We start from the raw sequence: 10,781 nt of genomic DNA on the forward strand, positions 1-10,781 counted from the left end.
CTGCCGACATTGCACTGAAGAAATTGCATCTTGATTGGATGAAGTTTTTTACTTGTCGAATTATCGAATTATGACGTCATAATGGAGGCCTTTGGTTGAGAGAGTTAAAAAAAATTGGGCACAGTCGATTCCAGGTCAAGACAAATATGTGTGTAAATTATGGCGATTATTTGTGCAATGATGTAGACGTAGTACTGTGCACAAACAGACAGACAGAGAAACAGACAAACAGACAGACAAACCAACCAACCAACCAACCAATATACTTGCCGGAATCTTTCCCGGCAAGTAACAAACAGACAAACAGACAAACAGACAGACAAACCAACCAACCAACATACTTGCCAGAATCTTTTCCGGGGAGACTCTAGCCCCACGGAGCTCGAATCTTTTCCGGCAAGTGACAAACAGGCAGGGGTGAAAACATAACCTCCATCCACCTTCAGTGGCGGAGGTAAAAAAGAATGTCTGTGTTCTCGGGATTTTGCTGTTGGCTACGGGCCAAATGCACTTGCACATTTGATGGTTACCAGAATGTTCTTAGGGAGCAGTGTGGGAAGAGGGTGGAAGTGATAGCGGGAAGATGGTGAAAAAATATTTTGTGCTGTGGCTCATAATAACCCCTGTCGAAATTAAATAATAACGCGTGGCTTAGAGCATAAGCAGTCAGTGAACCACTTGCACCGTGGCATCAGTAGAGGCGAAAATTGTAATTTATCTTCCCCCACCCACAACCCTAATCACAGGGGGTGAGGCGATGTTTTTTTTTCTCTGTGCCCTTGACCTGCCAATGGGTATCTCCCAACACGTGTGTAAAATTTGGTGGAGTTCAGTCAAGCCCTGTTTTTTGCTATGATTTTTGGTTCACGAGTTATCAAACAGAGTGACCACTATATTCGTCATGGGTGTCTGTCTGTCTGTGTGTCTGTATGTCTGTCTGTCTGTCTGGTCACTAATACAAAAAAATAATAATCAAGAAACAATCCTGAGTTTCCAACTTATTGCTAAATTGATAGCTCAGATGGATGCACATAATATGCACCCATAATATAAACCACGGTGCCAATGAGAAAAAATATGGGATAAAAAGTTTCTCCAAACTGTCCCTATTTCTTGATTATTATTTTTTTGTATTAGTTTGTAATGAATTTGTATTAATTTGTATGTAACAAACATTTGTATGTAACTAATTTGTATTAGTTTCTCCAAACTGTCCCGTAAAACGGGGTGAATAGGGACAGCCATAAAAATCCTATTTATTCCTATTGAACCCATATATGGGGTTAATAGGGACTATAATTTGCTTTTTAAAAACAAGAGAACACTTTCAACCCAAATATCAACAAATCAGTATGGTTATCAATTTTCAGCGAAAAAAGTTTCCGAAGTATTTTTCAGTTTGTTTGCTGTCCCATATTCACCTTGCTGTCCCTATTCACCCCATTTCACGGTAGCTTGTGAATGTAGAAGAAGGTAGAAGGGAAGAACACAAGAATCAAACCAGAGGGAAAGAAGCAAAATAAACAAAAAATGAAGGAAGAACAGGAAAAAACGAGCAAAGGAGGAGATTTGAATGATGGCGGAGGATCATTGCAAGTATTTTATAAAGCATTGAAACAACAAAGCTGTTCTTCTGCTTTAATCAAATCAAAAACATTTTTTGTTTGTCTCTTCAATTTGTCAGATGGTGACGTCAACGGCTGTAAAGACGTCACAGTGCTCTTGACGATCATCTTTTCTACCCTCGTCATTGTTTCTTTCCTCGCTTGTTTTGCCTTTTTCAGGTACACGTGAAATATAGTTACATGTCAGACAATGAATGCCATAATTTATTTCAATGTGCAAACTTCGTTTATATTAAGAATTATTTTACACCCCAATCCCCACCACACACACACACACACAGACACACACACACACACACACAGACACACACACACACACACACACACACACACACACACACACACACATACATACACATCATTTTGAAGCCACAAAATAAAATCAACCAATGGCTCAAATATGAACCTCAAATTTCTCACCATATATGTTACGGGATGCTTGTGAGCGTCTTCAAGAAAAGAAGGTGTTGGCTAAGATTATTGACTAATAACTTGTTTTTCTCCTCTTTCAGGAGCTTGAAGACAAAAAGGAAAAGCTGTGTGGCTGAATCAACCTGAATTCTTTTTTTCTTTCTTTTTGCCGCAGGACAAATTTTGCTGAATATCAGAATTTTTTTTGATGTTAAAAAATATTATTGTTATTATTTAGGCTGACCTTTTTAGTATATTTTCCTGGTGATTCTGGGTGACCTGTTTGGTATTCCCATCTGAATCTGACTTAACATACTTTGTGATCCCTCTGGTTTAATCCCACATACATTGTTGATCTATCCATTGTCTGTTAATATCCTCAGAATTAATGTAAACAATACAGAGGTTTCCTACTCTTTTATCCTGAATACAACATGTGAACAAAGATCTTCAATGAGCATTAAATCAATGTTTAAAAAAAGAAATAAATATATTTGTTATTTGAGAGAATAACTACACATGATGATCGATTTGTCTTGTCATCCCCAATTGACAAATAACATTCCATATCGTTATGTTACAAGTAAGTGATATAACCTACATGAGTAAGGTGTGATAATGAGGACATAGGCCCATGAGAGGTACAGTCACATGAAAAAGTAAGTACACCCCATGTAAAGTTTTGACTTTTTCAACATATTTCAACATACAGTTATTTGATCTTCATTTCAACAATATTGACAGATAAAGGTGATATAATATAACAAATATCATGAAACATTTACATTTTGTAGTCCATTGTATAATTTAAATAAACATAAATGCAAATTTTGCATGTGGAAAAAGTAAGTACACCCTTGGCTCTAATAGGTGGTATTGCCCCCTTTGGCAGAAACAACCTCAAGTAGGCGTTTCTTATAACTGCCTACCAATCTCTGACATCGACTGGGAGCAATTTTTGCCCACTCCTCCATACAGAATTCTTTCAGGTGTGCAATGTTTGAGGGGTTTCTTGCATGCACAGCTCGTTTCAAATCCCCCCACAACATCTCGATGGGATTTAGATCCGGGCTTTGACTTGGCCATTCTCGAACCCTCCATTTCTTTCATTTCAGCCATTCCTTGGTGGATTTATGGGTATGTTTAGGGTCATTGTCATGTTGCAAGGTCCACCTTTGGTTGAGCTTCAACTTACCGACAGATGGCCTCACATTATCCTCAAGCACCCTCTGGTACAATGAAGAATTCATAGTGGATTCTATGATGGTGAGCTGCCCAGGCCCTGATGCAGCAAAGCTGCCCCAAACCATAATATTTCCACCACCATGCTTTACAGTTGGTATCAGGTTCTTGTGGTCAAATGCTGTCTTTTGTTTTTGCCAAACATGTCTTCTGGTACTGTGGCCAAATAGCTCTACCTTTGACTCATCTGTCCAGAGCACATTGTTCCAGAAGTGCTGGTCTTTGCCGAGGTGTTCATTGGCAAACTTTAGTCTTGCCCTGATGTTTTTTCTGGACAGCAAAGGTTTCCTCCTGGCACACCTCCCATGTAGATCAAACTTGTGCAGCCTCTTTCTAATGGGAGACTCGTGCACTTTGACATCAACAGTGGCAGGAGCTACCTGTCGGTCCCGTGATGACATTCTGGGGTTCATAGAGACTTCTTTCAGCATCTTGCGGTCTGCTCTCGGATTGATCCTGCTGGGGCGGCCTGGCCTGAACAAGTTGGCAGTTGTTTGGAATCTTCTCCACTTGTAGATGATCTTCCGGACAGTCGAATGATTGATTCAAATTGTTTGGAGATCTTAAATCCCTTCCCAGACTCGTAGGCATCTATAACCTTCTTTCTGAAGGCCTCAGAGAGCTCTTTTGATCTCGGCATGGTGACGCCGCACACTTCAACAACAAAGAGCAAACCAAACTAAATGTCTGAGGTTTAAATAAGACAGGTTCCTCCAAGATCCTCTCTAACAATGTTCTAATCATTTGCACCTGAGCTGGTGCACCTGATTCTAATTTTAGGTATTTGAAGTAGTGATAAATGTAAGGGTGTACTTACTTTTTCCACATGCGAAATTTGCATTGATGTTTTTTTAAATTATACAATGGACGACAAAATGTAAATGTTTCATGATATTTGTTATATTATATCACCTTTATCTATCAATATTGTTGAAATGGAAATCAAATAGTTGTATGTTGAAATATGTTGAAAAAGTCAAAACTTTACATGGGGTGTACTTACTTTTTCACGTGACTGTATATGTCCTTCTGAGAACTTAGGGGGTTACCCCACGCAAGGACCAAATTGAGTTAAGTGCAAATAATCTTTCAAGGTCAACACACCTTTGGAAATTCTCAATGGCGGTTCTTAACAAGATGTTTGAAGATGACACTGATTGCGGTCATGGGAATTGAATAGGATTCCGTATGGGAACCATCATTTTAGATCCGTCTTTATCAAAATGTAGCCCTCTTTCCTTCTCAAACGTTCATATACAGTGCCCTCCATATGTATTGGAACAGTGAAGTCAAATTTGTAATTATTGTTATATACTCAATACATTTGGGTTTGAGGTTAAAATATTAATATGCGGTAAGAGTACAGAAGGTCAGCTTTTATTTCTTGGTATTTCTATGCATACATGTTTTACTATTGCCAACAACAACACTTTTTATGTTCAGTCCCCCATTTTAGGTAAACACAAGTATTGGAGCAGATTACTGACAGGTGTTTCTTGTTGTTCAGGTGTTTCATGCTCCATTGATCGTTCACACGTAAAAGAGCTGGGAATGTCTAGTCTTGGTTTTAGCTTTTGCCTTGGGAATCAGGAGGCAAAAACCAACATGAAGACCCGAGAACTGTCAAAGCAAGAAAATCAAGTTATATGGAAGCTGAAAGAACAGAATAATTAAATTAGAAACATTCCACAAAAAATTGACATTGCAAATACAACAATTTGGAATATCTTGAAAAAGAAAGAAACCACTAGTGTACTTAGCAATAGACAATGACCAGGTCGGCCAAGAAAAACAATTGCACATTGCGCACGCTTGGCATTGCGCATGGTGATCTTAGGCTTGTGTGTGGCTGCTCGGCCATGGAAACCCATTTCATGAAGCTCGCCACGAACAGTTGTTGTGCCGATGTTGCTTCCAGAGGCAGTTTAAAACTCAGCAGTGAGTGTTGCAACCGAGGACAGCCGATTTTTACATGCTTCAGCACTTGGCGGTCCCATTCTGTGAGCTTGTGTGGCCTACCACTTCACGGATGAGCTGTTGTTGCTCCTAGACGTTTCTACTTTACAATAACAGCACTTACAGTTGACCGGAGCAGCTCTAGCAGGGCAGAAATTTGACGAACTGACTTGTTGGAAAGGTGGCATCCTATAACGGTGCCACGTTGAAAGTTACTGAGCTCTTCATTATGGCCCATTCTACTGCCAACGTTTGTCTATGGGGATTGCATGGCTGTGTGCTTGATTATATATACCTGTCAGCAATGGGTATGGCTCAAACAGCCGAATCCACTAATTAGAAGGGGTGTCCACATACCTTTGGTCATGTAGTGTATGTATGTATATATATATATATATATATATATATATATATATATATATATATATATATATATATATATATATATATTGTCCTGTGGATGGCTCTATTAAGACAGAGCTTCCACGGATGGCTAAGCGAGCTTACTTTGAGGGGTTATCCAATTGATGGCAAATGATACGCGACACTGAATGAAAAATACCGACTCACCTGGATGGCTGGTGCAAGCGTCTTCACCCTGCAAAAAGTAACTCATCCCGAGGCGGAATTAAAGTGTACAGAAATAATATTTATTATACGGAACCCGAGAACAATGGACGTGCCGGTAAAAACCAACACCTAGGTTTGGATCACACACACCTCACTTCAACAACAGCAAAGGGGAATAATAATTAATCAAAAGGAACCGTTGTGTTCTGTGGTGCGGCTTAGCTCTGTCTGGCAGTGTCAGGGATCGTCAGGGATGGTCAGGCTCCGAGCGCAGCCATCCGACCGCGGCTCCGGCTGGCAGGAAGAAAGGCCTCGATGCGCCCCCATTCACCAGGCCTCGACAAAACCTCTCATGCCGAGCGAGCGGGCATGCAACTCGCCTCCACAACCATGCAATCTCCTCCCGGTTTCGGCACGAAGCTGCGATGCACTCAACGTTCGGGTCGCAAAGGAGAGAGTCGAGGTGAAGGAAGGCGTGGGGGCAAGAATGAGCGATGTCCAGGCACCAACGACCACATAAAAACACTAAAGCTCTACATATAAACAAACGCCACCCACAAGACACTGTGGCACACATTCCACCCCCCTCACCAGCCATGCCATCACTCTCACCCACCCCCTACTCCAAATTACATGTCACCAATTTCTACAAGCAAGTCCTGAAGCCTGGGACAGCACACATCCAAGCACTTACCTCAAGTGCAGGTAGTTGCAGGTTGGTCAGGTCCAAGAGTGCCATCCACCACACCTAATTTTCCCCTCACCCTTCCAATACACCCAGGAGCCTCCCAACCCAGGTAGGGGCTCAATCTATCCCCGTGAACTATCTGTGGAAGGGCATGCGGACCCATCTGAATTTTGAACACCACATCAGTCACCTGCCAAAGCACCACCCTGGGGCCCTTCCAGGGTGAGGTGAGTTTTGGACACACACGATTCCTTCTCTGGGGCCAGTAGAGCCAAATAAGGTATCTGGGAAGGAACCGAGGTGAGTGTGCCCGAGCGTCGTACCGCACCTTCATATGCGAGGAAGCCAAGCCAATTTGCTTCCTCGCAAACTCGTGAGCCTTTTCTATGCTCTTTCTCAAATTGGTTGCATAGCTTTCCACAGATGCTTCACCCAGTTTCTCTGGTGACGGTCCCATCAACAAATCTGTGGGGACTCGCATCTCCCTAGCGAACATCAACATGGTGGGAGTGCACCGAGTGGTCGCATGCTGTGCGGTCCGGTATGCCATCAATACAAAGGGGAGGTGCTCGTCCCAATCCTGCTGGTGTTCGGATGTGAAGAGGCCAATTGGGTCAAAGATGTTTGGTTAAACCTCTCCACCATCCCATCCGATTGAGGCCTAAGAGGGGTCATCCTGGTCTTATGAATTTGGAGTTCGCACACCGACCACAGGAGCGCGGATTCAAAGTTCCCACCCTGGTCGGTGTGTAGCTCCCTGGGAACGCCAAATCGGGAGAAGAATCCCACAAATAATCTATCTATAATTCCAGTAATCTCTGTGTGTCTGTGTGTGTGTGTGTGTGTGTGTGTGTGTTTGTCTGCGACCGCTGTTTCTCGACAACTACCGGTCCGATATACTTGAAACTTGCCAGGTATATTGCTGGGGACCCGAGGATGTGCCTTTTCAAGGTTTCATATTAATCGGAGAAGTAGTTACCGAGCTATGGCGATTTGTTTACCCGTACTCGCAAGCCGTTCGCTTTGGCTTTGCGAATGGACCAAACCATTTCATGTAAATAGAGGGGGGGGGGTTCTACCGTACTCGCAAGCCGTTCGCTTTGGCTTTGCGAATGGACCAAACCATTTCATGTAAATAGAGAGGGGGTTCTGTGGTCGTTACTGCCACGTGGTTTCAAAGTTTTTTTTTGTTGTTGTTGTTTGTACGCATGTTTTTTTGCACCCACGTACGGGCACGCCCTAGTAATAATAATAATAATAATAATAAAGGAGTCTTATATAGCCCCATCAAGCAGAGTTAACGACCCTCATGGCGCTTTACATTATCATGCGAACGCACACACACCGCACACACATACACAAACATACACACACACAGACACACCTTCACTCTTGCCCTATTCCTCTCCCTCCCCATTCAAAACCCACAGATGTGTACTCCCTCTCCTCCTCCCCTCCCTCCCCCGCACATGGACACAGACATACTCTCGATCTCTGTCCCACCTCAAACCAAAGGGAAAACAGGACTTAAACTTTGAAAGACTTGTGAAACAGATAGGTTTTGAGGGAGGTTTTAAAGGCAGGAAGAGAGTCAACATGTCGAACAGAGGAAGGCAAGTCATTCCAGAGCAGAGGTGCAGCAAAGGAAAAGGATTTCTCGCCAAACGACTTGGTGCTGGTGCGCGGTGGCTCTAAGGTCAAAGAGTCGATGCTTGAACGAAGCCGTCGCCGAGGTTCATAGAGAGTGAGCAAATCGAAGAGATAGTGAGGTCCCGCTCCACACAATGATTTATAACATAGTGTGCAAATTTTGTATTGCACACGAGCAGAGACAGGCAGCCAGTGTAAAGATTCAAGAAGCGGAGTAACATGGTCAGACTTCTTCGCCTTACAGACAAGACGAGCCGCAGAGTTTTGAACCTTTTGTAACTTATCCAAGAGAAACTGAGGGCAGCCAGCATACAAAGAATTACAATAGTCTAGCCTTGAGAGGACAAGGGCACAGACCAGAGTTAGAGCAGCTTGAGGAGTAAGAAAGTGGCGAATGGATGCGATCTTTCGCAGCTGAAAGTATGCTGATTTGCAAGTTTGAAGTGCTTGCTTGGAAAATGTCATGTTACAGTCGAAAACCACACCAAGGTTCTTGGCCGACGAAACAAAGTTTACATCGGTTTCACCAACATGAATAGTGGTAGGAAGTGAACATTGTAGAGGACATCTGTGCGATCTTACAATCATAGACTCTGTTTTAGCATCGTTCAGATGAAGTTTGTTTTGGGTCATCCACGCCTTCACGTCGGCAATACAGCCTTCTAACACTTCAGCAGTCAGCACGATTTGTTGAATCGTGCTTCCTTTGTACAGCTGATTGTCATCCGCAAAGGCGTGGTGATCAACTGAATGTCTGGCAACAAGATCAAATAGAGGCTGAGTGTACAAAAGAAAGAGGATAGGTCCCAGGACTGAGCCCTGGGAAACACCAAAGGAAAGCGGAGAAGGGGCTGATTTCTGGCCATTGACAACAACTGTTTGCACTCTATCAGTAAGATAGGACATCAGCCAAGAAAGGGGAGTACCAGTTATACCAAATGTGATTTCAAGACGACGAATTAAGACACTATGGTCAATCGTGTCAAAGGCGGCAGACAAGTCCAAAAGAGCAAGAACGGAAACCTTACCACAGTCAAGAGAGGTCAGAAGATCATTGGTTATTCTTAGGAGAGCGGTCTCGGTGCTATGGCCTGGTCTATATACTGACTGGCGAGAATTGAAAAGATTATTTGAAACTAGATGGTCATTCATCTGTGATAGCACAATTCCTTCTGTGATCTTCGACAGGAAAGACAGGTTGGAGATAGGACTGTAATTTTTCATGTCGTTAAGGTCAAGGGTGGGCTTTTTAAGAAGTGGTTTAACAAGAGCTTGCTTAAAGAGAAGCGGAAATGAACGCGTAGTCAGAAAATCATTGATAACTGCAGTAATAAATGGGAGGAGGGTGTCCAATCACTCAATAAACAAATCGGTGGGAAGCGGGTCGAGATCACATGTTTTTGTGTTTGACTTGAGGATTGTACATTTGACAATTTCCTCAGTAACAGGAGTAAACGAACTAAGAGGTCGTCCGTGAAAGCAGTGTTCAACATCATCGAAGGAAAGGATTGACTGCTTGTCAAGATTGTTTCTTATTGACTGAATTTAATTGTGAAAGAAATGCAGGAAGCGTTGGGGTAGTTCGTTTTGAGGAAATACAGTGGGAAGAACGGATTTATTTTTGGTGGCAAACAGGCGGTTGGTAATGCTGAACAGTTGCTTGCAGGAGGAGCTCCTAGTAATCCGATCAGAAATATATGAAGTTTTTGCTTACAGAATGATTTTTATGACGAGTCTTTTAGCTATGTTATACAACTGTTTATGGACTGTGAGGCCAGTCTTCAGCCCCTGTCTCTCGGCACGTCGTCGTTCCTTTTTGGCAGCCCTGACTTCGTCGCTGACTGCGCTGAACCACGGAGTACTCCTGCGTCTGGGAACGGCGCGCCGTGTCGCTGGAGCATGACAGTCCAACGCTGTGCGGAGGCAACAGTCGAAGTCTTCTGCAGTGACATAGGAACGGCCAGAGAGACGGGTGTGAAGGTCCTCTTTAAAGGCGGAGCGGTCGATGGCACGAATGTTGCGGGCAGTGATGAAGGTGGGCTGAAGACTAGGTACAGCAATACTCAGGTGGCTGGTGACACAGAAGTGGTCCGAGGTGATAGCACAGGTCACTGACGTGGACTGCACCAACTGATCATCGCATCTGTGCACTAACCAATCCAGGATGTGTCCTTTAACGTGTGTAGGTTGGGAGACAGACTGAGACAGACTAAAAGTAGAAAGGAGGTCAATGATCTTTGAAGTGAGAGGATGTTGTGGTTGGTCGTATTGGACGTTGAAATCTCCAAGAATCAAGACGAAACCAGGAAGAGTATTGCAGTGGTCGAGCAGATTAGGAAGCTGGGTCACGAACATGGAGTCAGTAAGCTCGTTTTTCCGGTTAGGTGGAGGTCGGTGGAGGCAGAAGAAATGAAGAGTGTTTTCTGACAGAGTGAAGGTGACATGGGCTAACTCGTAGGATTAATGGTCGAACGAAAAAGTCGTGGTGAAGGAGACAAAGGGAGCGAAGTTGTCTCTGTAAATAACAGCCACGCCCCCACCCCTGGAGGAGCGAGGAAATGACTGCAGGGTGTATCCAGGTGGGGTGAGATCAGCACATCTCGCTTCGTCGCCACTGGGTCGGAGCCAAGTTTCGGTCA

General features: G+C 43.5%; 1 long non-coding RNA gene across 1 annotated transcript; it reads left to right on the forward strand.

Annotated features, from left to right (window-relative positions):
* Positions 1–1,413: 1,413 nt before the first annotated feature.
* On the forward strand, positions 1,414–2,559 carry LOC144889502 (uncharacterized). The gene is made up of 2 exons (XR_013621814.1): positions 1,414–1,784; positions 2,138–2,559. It is a non-coding gene; the product is annotated as an uncharacterized LOC144889502 (long non-coding RNA).
* The last annotated feature ends 8,222 nt before the right edge of the window (positions 2,560–10,781 follow it).

This window comes from Myxine glutinosa, chromosome 1 (assembly GCF_964187855.1).
Source record: "Myxine glutinosa chromosome 1, kmMyxGlut1.1, whole genome shotgun sequence".
Taxonomy (NCBI): Eukaryota; Metazoa; Chordata; class Myxini; order Myxiniformes; family Myxinidae; genus Myxine; species Myxine glutinosa.